At 43.4% G+C, this 8,503-nt stretch overlaps 1 protein-coding gene across 10 annotated transcripts in view; it reads right to left on the bottom strand.

Moving 5' to 3' along the window:
- Positions 1-6,137: 6,137 nt before the first annotated feature.
- Positions 6,138-8,503, bottom strand: part of LOC115201212 (calcium/calmodulin-dependent protein kinase type II subunit gamma) — a 39,801-nt gene continuing 37,435 nt past the window's right edge. For all 10 annotated transcript variants that reach the window (XM_029764633.1, XM_029764635.1, XM_029764634.1 and 7 more), the window contains one exon: positions 6,138-8,426. The gene's annotated coding sequence lies outside the window, so the exon portion shown is untranslated. The remainder of the gene's footprint in view (positions 8,427-8,503) is intronic.

Raw genomic sequence — 8,503 nt, 5'->3', positions numbered from 1 at the left:
GATTTTATGTGTGTCTGCGGAGCAGAAGAGTCATACATTGGGCCTCAAGAAGATATATGAGTGGAATGTTTTGTGTATGGCTCTTAAAAAGCAGAGCGCCTATAAAGGGGGTTCTCTCTGGGCCGGCCTATAAAGTTTGAAGATGTAACACCTTAGGAAGTAGGTGGAGTGGTTGGCACAGGCTGACTGACCCGTATGGTAGATAGAGTGAATAAATTAATTTTATCCATGTACAGTTGAAGTCGGAAGTTTACATACACCTTAGCCAAATACATTTAAACTAAATGTTTCACAATTCCTGACATTTAATCCTAGTAAAAATTCCCTGTCTTAGGTCAGTTAGGATCACCACTTTATTTTAAGAATGTGAAATGTCAGAATAATAGTAGAGAGAATGATTTATTTCAGTATTTATTTTATCACATTCCCAGTGGATCAGAAGTTTACATTCACTCAATTAGTATTTGGTAGCATTGCCTTTAAACTGTTTAACTTGGGGTCAAACGTTTCGGGTAGTCTTCCACAAGCTTCCCACAATAAGTTTGGTGAATTTTGGCCCATTCTTCCTGAAAGAGCTGGTGTAACTGAGTCAGGTTTGTAGGCCTCCTTGCTCGCACACGCTTTTTCAGTTCTGCCCACAAATTTTCTATAGGATTGAGGTCAGGGCTTTGTGATGGCCAATCCAATACCTTGACTTTTTTGTCTTAAGCCATTTTGCCACAATTTTGGAAGTATGCTTGGGGTCATTGTCCATTTGGAAGACCCATTTGCGACCAGGCTTTAAGACATCAGTCAGGAAGTTGAGATGTTGCTTCAATATATCCACATCATTTTCCTTTCTCATGATGCCATCTATTTTGTGAAGTGCACCAGTCCCTCTTGCAGCAAAGCACCCCTACAACATGATGCTGCCACCCCCATGCTTCATGTTTGGGATGGTGTTCATCAGCTTGCACGCTTCCCCATTTTTCCTCCCATCTTAACGATGGTGATGATGGCCAAACAGTTCTATTTTTGTTTCATCAGACCAGAGGACATTTTTCCAGAAAGTACAATCTTTGTCCCCAAACTGTAGTCTGGCTTTTTTATTGCGGATTTGAAGCAGTGGCTTCTTCCTTGTTGAGCGGCCTTTCAGGTTATGTCGACATAGGACTCGTTTTACTGTGGATATACATACTTTTGTACCTGCACTTTTCACACCAAAGTACGTTCATCTCTAGGAGACAGAATGCTTCTCCTTCCTGAGTGGTATGGCGGGTGCGTGGTCCCATGGTGTTTATACTTGCGTACTATTGTTTGTACAGATGAACGTGGTACCTTCAGGCGTTTGGAAATTGCTCCCAAGGATGAACCAGACTTGTGGAGGTCTACAATTATTTTTATGAGGTCTTGGCTGATTTCTTTTGATTTTCCCATTTTCCCACTGAGTTTGAAGGTAGGCCTTGAAATACATCCACAGGTACAATTGACCCAAATTATGTCAATTAGCCTATCAGAAGCTTCTAAAGCCATGACATCATTTTCTGGAATTTTCCAAGCTGTTTAAAGGCACAGTCAACTTAGTGTATGTAAACTTCTGACCCACTGGAATTGTGATACAGTGAATTATAAGTGAAATAATCTGTCTGTAAAGAATTGTTAGAAAAATGACTTGTGTCATGCACAAAGTAGATGTCCCAACCGACTTGCCAAAACTATAGTTTGTTATTAACAAGAAATTTGTGGAGTGGTTGAAAAATGAGTTTTAATGACTCCAACCTCAGTGTATGTAATCTTCCGACTTCAACTGTATGAAGAGTCTCTCCCTTCTCATGTTGGGCTATACTGTATGAGTTGGGCTATATGAGATTTGGACATGTGTCAAGTGTATGCAGACAGGAAGAGTATCGAATGCCAGTGGAGGTTAGATATTGCAATTGTGGCTGCCAACACGCACACAAATTTCTGGATTGCACTGTTAGGGTAAAGGAGACAGAGGTGGCACAAGTAAGGGCTGTCCAGCGTGTCGCCTATCTGGAGGCGGTGAGAATAGTGGAAGGAGCGAGTAGAGCTGAAGACGCAATGGTAGTAGAGCCTACACCAGTGACTGTTTCTCAGCAACCGAGGGATCCTGATATATTGCATGTTAAAAAGGTGGACGACATAACATTTATTGCAATGGTCATAACCTGCACAGCAGAAATGGCGTCCTCCAGTAGTCTCCTATCTGAATATCAGTTCCAGTGCTCTGTCTGTCTAGATGTGTTCACTGAGCCAGTCACCACGTCACCAGTCACCACATGTGGACACAACTTCTGCAAGGCCTGTTTTAGTGGATACTGACTTGTGCCAGTCTCCACTCTGTAAGTGGCCTTCGAACAAGAGACCATGGGCCCCGTTTCCCAAAAGTATCTTAAAACTAAGTTTGTCGTTAAAAATCATCCTTTGGTTCTAAGTTGAACATAGTTTTAAGATGCTTTTGGGAAACGGGGCTCTGATCTCAGTGTATACAGTTGCTTTGCTGAGATTGCTGCTCAGTTCAGGAAGTCAGTTTAAGTGTAATTGAAAGCTCCCAGTAGCCCGGACCAAAGCCTTGCCAAGCCTGGAGAAGTACCCTGTGACGTCTGCACTGGAACAAGGTGCAAGGCCCTGAAGTCCTACCTGGAGCGTCTGACCTCTTTCTGTGAAATTCACCTGCAGCCTCATCAGAGAGTTGCAGGCATGAAGAGACACAAGCTAATTGACCCTGTGGAGAACCTGGAGACAGGATGTGTAAGAAGCACGACAGACTCCTGGAACTGTTCTGTAGGACCGACTAGACGTGTGCGTTTCAGTTCTGCACTGAGACAGACCACAAGACTCACCACACTGTCCTTATAGAGGAAGTTTGGCGAGAGGAAAGCTGAACTGGGGAAGTCGGAGGCACAGGCACAGCAGATGATCCAGAAGCGAATCCAGATGATTCAGGAGCTACTCCAGATGATTCATGAGCGACTCCAGATGAATCAGGAGATCAAACATTCAATAGCGCTCAGCAAGAGAGATGCAGAGAGAGAGAGAGAGAGATGACAGACAGCATGCAGGTCTTCACTTATCGGATGCACTCTATTGAGAAATGCCAGGCTAAATTCACTGAGGAGAAGCAGCTCTCACACACTAAGAACCACCTTCAGTTCCCCATCCCTGTGTACCCCTCCAAACACCAAGGACTGGTCTGCGATCAGTAATCACAGTGAGCTGTGTGTGGTGAATGTGAGGAGTTTTGAGGAGCTCTGTGTCTGAGCTGGAGGAGAAGGTGAGGAGAGCATTTCTTGAGCTTGGGGAGACTCTGGACCCTGATATAGCAAATACCTGGCTCATCCTATCCAGGGACAAGAAACAAGTGAGAACTGGAGCAGAATAAATAATCTCCCTGACAACCCAGAGAGGTTTGTTTGGAATCACTCTGTCCTGGGAAAGAAGGGCTTCTCAGGGAGATTCTACTATGAGGTGCAGGTGGAGGGGAATACTTGGTGGAGGTTAGGGGTGGCCAGAGAGTCCATTGACAGGAAGATGTATACTCAGAGCACTAAGAATGGATACTGGAATGTGGGACTGAGGGATGAGTATGAGACCTTCGGCTCTTCCCGTGTCACTTTCTTCTTGGCGAAGCCCCAGAAGGTGGGGGTGTTTGTGGATTATGAGGAGGGTCAGATCTCCTTCTATAATGTGGAGGCCAGGTCTCATATCTACTCTTTCATTGGCTACACCTTCACTGAAATTGGGTTAACTGATGAAAACTCATTGGTCATCTCCCCCGTCAGTCACATGGCCTAGTAATCTTGTTGAGAGGAGAACTGAAAATGTTCATCCTACATCATGTTCTGTTTGCCTAGCTATGTACACTGAGATCAAAACATTAGGAACATGACAGACTGACCTGGTGAATCCAGGTGAAAAATATGATCCCTTATTGATGTCCCTTGTTAAATCCACTTTAATCAGAGTAGATGAAGGAGAGGACAGGTTAAATAATTTTATTGCCTTGAGACATGGTGTGCCATTCAATGGGCCAGACAAAAGATTTAAATGCCTTTGAACCGGATATGGTAGTAGGTGCCAGGCACACCAGTTTGTGTCAAGAACTGCAACGCTGCTGGGTTTTTCACACTCAACAGTTTCCCATGTGCATCAAGAATGGTCCACCACCCAAAGGACATCCAGCCAACTGACACAGCTGTGGGAAGCATTGGATTTAACATGGGCCAGCATCCCTGTGGAACGCTTTCGACACCTTGTAGAGTCCATGCCCCGACGAATTGAGGCTGTTCAGAGGGGAAAGGGGAGCGCAACTCAATATTAGGACGGTGTTCCTAATGTTTTGTATTCTCAATGTATATCAAGATGTCTAACATTCATGGTAGACTGTTTAATCTAATGTGAAGGTTAAACAGAATAAATACTTGACTAAGCTGGTATCTAATTCTCTCTCTAAATATGTTATCTAATTCTACAGAATCATACATTCATCTGACAGAAAACGCGGGGTTTTCTGCATTTATTGACGCTGATCTGTTCCTCTAAGTACATGACGTGCTAACGCCCCCTTTTGGCCTCAGATAGAACAGTTCTTCAGTGGCTGACCTTGAGAGCTATATCTTAGCCCAGGGCACCAGGTCATATTGTACAATGACAATATGACTAAAGTTCCCTGTGGAGACCAGGGGTAATTCTCAATAGTCTTTCCTCTTGTACCCCCCCCCCAAACACACTTCTCTCTGTGATAGAATATAATACAGTAAAGTAGAGCAGGGAGTAGAATGAAGGGACATGTACTTTAATATCAATATCTAGTCAGTAAACAAGGAGAGTATTCAAGCTAAGTGTTAAGATTGGTGGAGGAGGACCCTCGGACCTTCTCTTTTCCTTCTGACATTTTGAGGCGGGAAGAAGACGAGATGAGAGACGAGGAATTGAGGAAAGACTTGAGAATGAGCTCAGGCTATCTATTCCCAGCTCATGTCTACATGATGTTTGTGACCTTTGAGAAGACAAATGTAGAGAACAAGAATGAGAGGCAGATGGCCAGAGAGATAAATAGCATGCTGGAAAGGTGATGGTATTTTGGTTGGTAAACCTGTGTGCCAGTACTATTATATGTGTGTGTGTTCATGAACGTGTGTATTTGATGGTGGTGGGGTGTGTGTGTAGAAGCTGACCTGCAGCAGTGTCCTCATTAATCACAGAGAAGACAGGGACCAAGAGACTTGTCCTACATCTCAGACACACAGGAATACTCAGTCCGCCTTAAATAAGGTTACACACAGGAATACACAGTCCGCCTTAAATAAGGTTCCAATAATGCCCTAAATAGGCATAGGCTAGAGTCACCTTCCATGAGAACAACAGGACAGGAAAGCTTTAAATAAGACTTAAAAGGCCAGACAGACACTATCAATAGCTTTAGGGCACGTCAAACTCATTCCACAGAAGGCCGAGTGTCTGCTGGGTTTCGCTCTTCCCTTGTACTTGATTGACGGTTACTAATTATTGTCTCAGTCTTAATTGAAAGGAAAAACCAGCAAACACTACGCCCTCCCTAGCACACCACTTAGAGGCAATCTACTGGGCATGCATTCTTAGGGTTAGCAGGACATTGGAACACCTAGGGCTCGATTTAATCAGATCAAGCCTTAAACCTCGTTAGCAGACATCCACATAGTGGATGTTTTGAAGTAACTGCGGTATGAGCTGACAAATAGGGGAGTGGCTGCTCATGCCACAAACCACTCCCTTATCCCTACAGTTAGAAGTTCAAAACAGAGCTAGAAATTGGAGTCTTTTGCATGCTTTCATGTACATTTGGATGTATAGCCTATCAGTCTAATCGAGGTGTAGACAATAGAACATCATACAATTAAGTTTTTGAACTTGTAATGTAGCGGCATGAATTAAGGCCACTGCATAGGATTTTGTCGGATTATAAAATTGGGTGGTTTCGTTGAATCCAATGGCAGTTTCCGCGAAAAGCCAATGCTAGGAGCCGCTTGTGGATTTTACAGCGCTAACGCAGTTCCACCTCCGACACTTCCAAAATATCCGCTGTGTGGGTGGCGGCTAGCGCAGGCCTGATATAATCGAGCCCCTAGCTTTACATTAAGAGAGACACGGAGACAAAACAGTGCTGAAATAGTATTTTTATTAAATACTTTCAAGATCCAAGTTTTGAAGAATAACAAAGCTATGATAAAGGACCTACTAACAATTAGACAAACATTTGATCGTCCTCAATTCATGGTTTTAATTTACCGTACATCATGATCATGCAAAAAAACTCCAGCATCCAACGACTGCTGGGGAAAGAAAGCGCAGCCCGACAGGTTAACATCACAACGCAGGGAGAGTACTGACAATGAGCTTCATAACAAGCTAAGGCTCCTCAATCCTTTTTGTAATTAAGTAGTATTTTTTGTTTATTTTATTATCTCATGTCACCTATTTAATATGCTGGACGGAGGCGGAGTTTTTATTTTTCTTCATTTTAAAATATGCAAATATGATAGTTATTATATACCCTATCCTCCATCCTAGTTCAGGTAGGTGCACGGTGGAGATGCTTAAACTGAAACATGCATACATTGCTCTCTGGTTTAACTCCATAAATACTTCTCTGATCTCTGAACACTTCTCTCCACCTGAATGGGCAATATAAGGACTAAAATCCCACTGTCTGGGTTAAATAAAATCAATACATTTACTGGTAATCAATACAAATTCAGTTGTCTCCTGGTTTACCCTCCATTTCCTCCTGTGTGTGTGTGTAACAGATTTACATCCTCAACAACTGATCTGAATTCAGTCCCTTCCATCCCTGTTATATTCTAACCAGCTAGTCTGATCAGTTTAATAGTTGGTCTAACTTTAGTGCGCGTGTGTATAGAATGCAGAACTTCCCAAAAAGCAGAGTAACATTGTTTTTTTTTTTAAACTGTCAACAAAACCCAAACCAGCAAACAGAGACGCACAGATATATATATATATACACTCAGAGACACACATTCACACAGATAAACAGACCACTCAAACAGAGGGAGAGACAGTTACTAATGATGGGACGAAAACACGAACAACAGTGCCAGAGTTTCACCATGGGCAGTGCAGTGGTGAAGATACGTTACAAAACCTGACACCACAGTGTGTGTGCGCGCGCGTGTGCACGATATGTATTTACACAGGATATTATGAGACGGACAGCTCAGGACATCAGGTTGAAATAAGAATTTGGGAGGTGTATGTGTTGGTATACGTGTGTGTGTGTGTGTGTGTGTGTGTATAGAGGTCAGAGGTTGTCAAAATGGTGACATTAACATGGACATGTGACTAGAGCTGGTTGGTGTGTGTTAGACAAGTGTCCACCCCTTTGTCATGCACTTTGAGTGACTCTTAGACACATGTACATGTTATGTACAATCACACACACGCCATCTATACACAGCCAGGGGGTGGGAGTGAGAAACGAAGAATGGAGGGACAAAAAAAAAACAAAAAAAGGGAGAAGAGTCTTAAACACACAAAAAAAAGGACAAGAAAGGGAGAGAGGAAGAAGGAAAACATTTAAAATGCAGATGCCTTTCCCCCAAATTTGCCATCTCCCACTGCAGAACGATAAAACAGACAGCAGGTACATACTGCAGGTTCACTTTCACAAAACCTATTTTTTTAACTCAGTCGCTTAAAATTGACTACATCAGACTCAGTCCACAGAAACGCAAGGCTAAAAACACAACAGAAACAGTGCTCTCGAATGCACCCCTACCTTCCCTTCAAAAAAAATTACAAATAAAACAAACTCGTACAAAGCCTAAAGTTCTACACTTTGGTGCTTCACCTTTTGATATCAAGTTTCTCGTATCAGGTTCTTACATTTTTCTGATTGAAACAACTGTCCTTCCATATAGAATTCTGCTTGGGAATTCTCCATTTACATTCTCTGGGAAAGAGAGCAAATCCTGTCATCTACTACCATCACACACTCTCCTCTCATCGTATATATAAATGCTTGTTAGGGTTGGGTGTTATCTTGTACTAGTCATATATTACACTGTATACTCATTCTCATAACTGTCATCACAAGTTCATGAACCCGTTCCTCCCCGCTCCTCTCATCTCAAAATGGCTGCCATGGACGGGAGACAAAATGGCTGCCGGGTGGGAGGGGTCAGAGGTCAAAGGACGAGCCCTCCTATTGGCCGTCAGATGCATGCATCATCCCACAGGGGCGGAATCCACACTTGGCCGGCCCCCAGCGGATCAAAGGAGAGACTGGACTGGTTGGTGTTGTGGAGAGGGTGCAGTCTTGCCCGGCCGGGCTCCTGGCATTGGTCAACCCACAGAGGACACGCCCCCAAAACACACGCCGAAAACACGCCCCAAAACTTACACTCCAATAGCCTGGAGCGTTTGGACACCTGAGAGAAAGCGAGAGAGTGAGAACTTTTAACCCTTTCAATGTTCTAAAGTTAGTGTAAGAGTGTGAGTGAGTGAG

This window comes from Salmo trutta, chromosome 10 (genome assembly GCF_901001165.1).
Source record: "Salmo trutta chromosome 10, fSalTru1.1, whole genome shotgun sequence".
In the NCBI taxonomy this organism is placed as follows: Eukaryota; Metazoa; Chordata; class Actinopteri; order Salmoniformes; family Salmonidae; genus Salmo; species Salmo trutta.
Note: the sequence above shows the minus strand (reverse complement) of the source record. Positions and strands in the feature narration are given on the sequence as shown.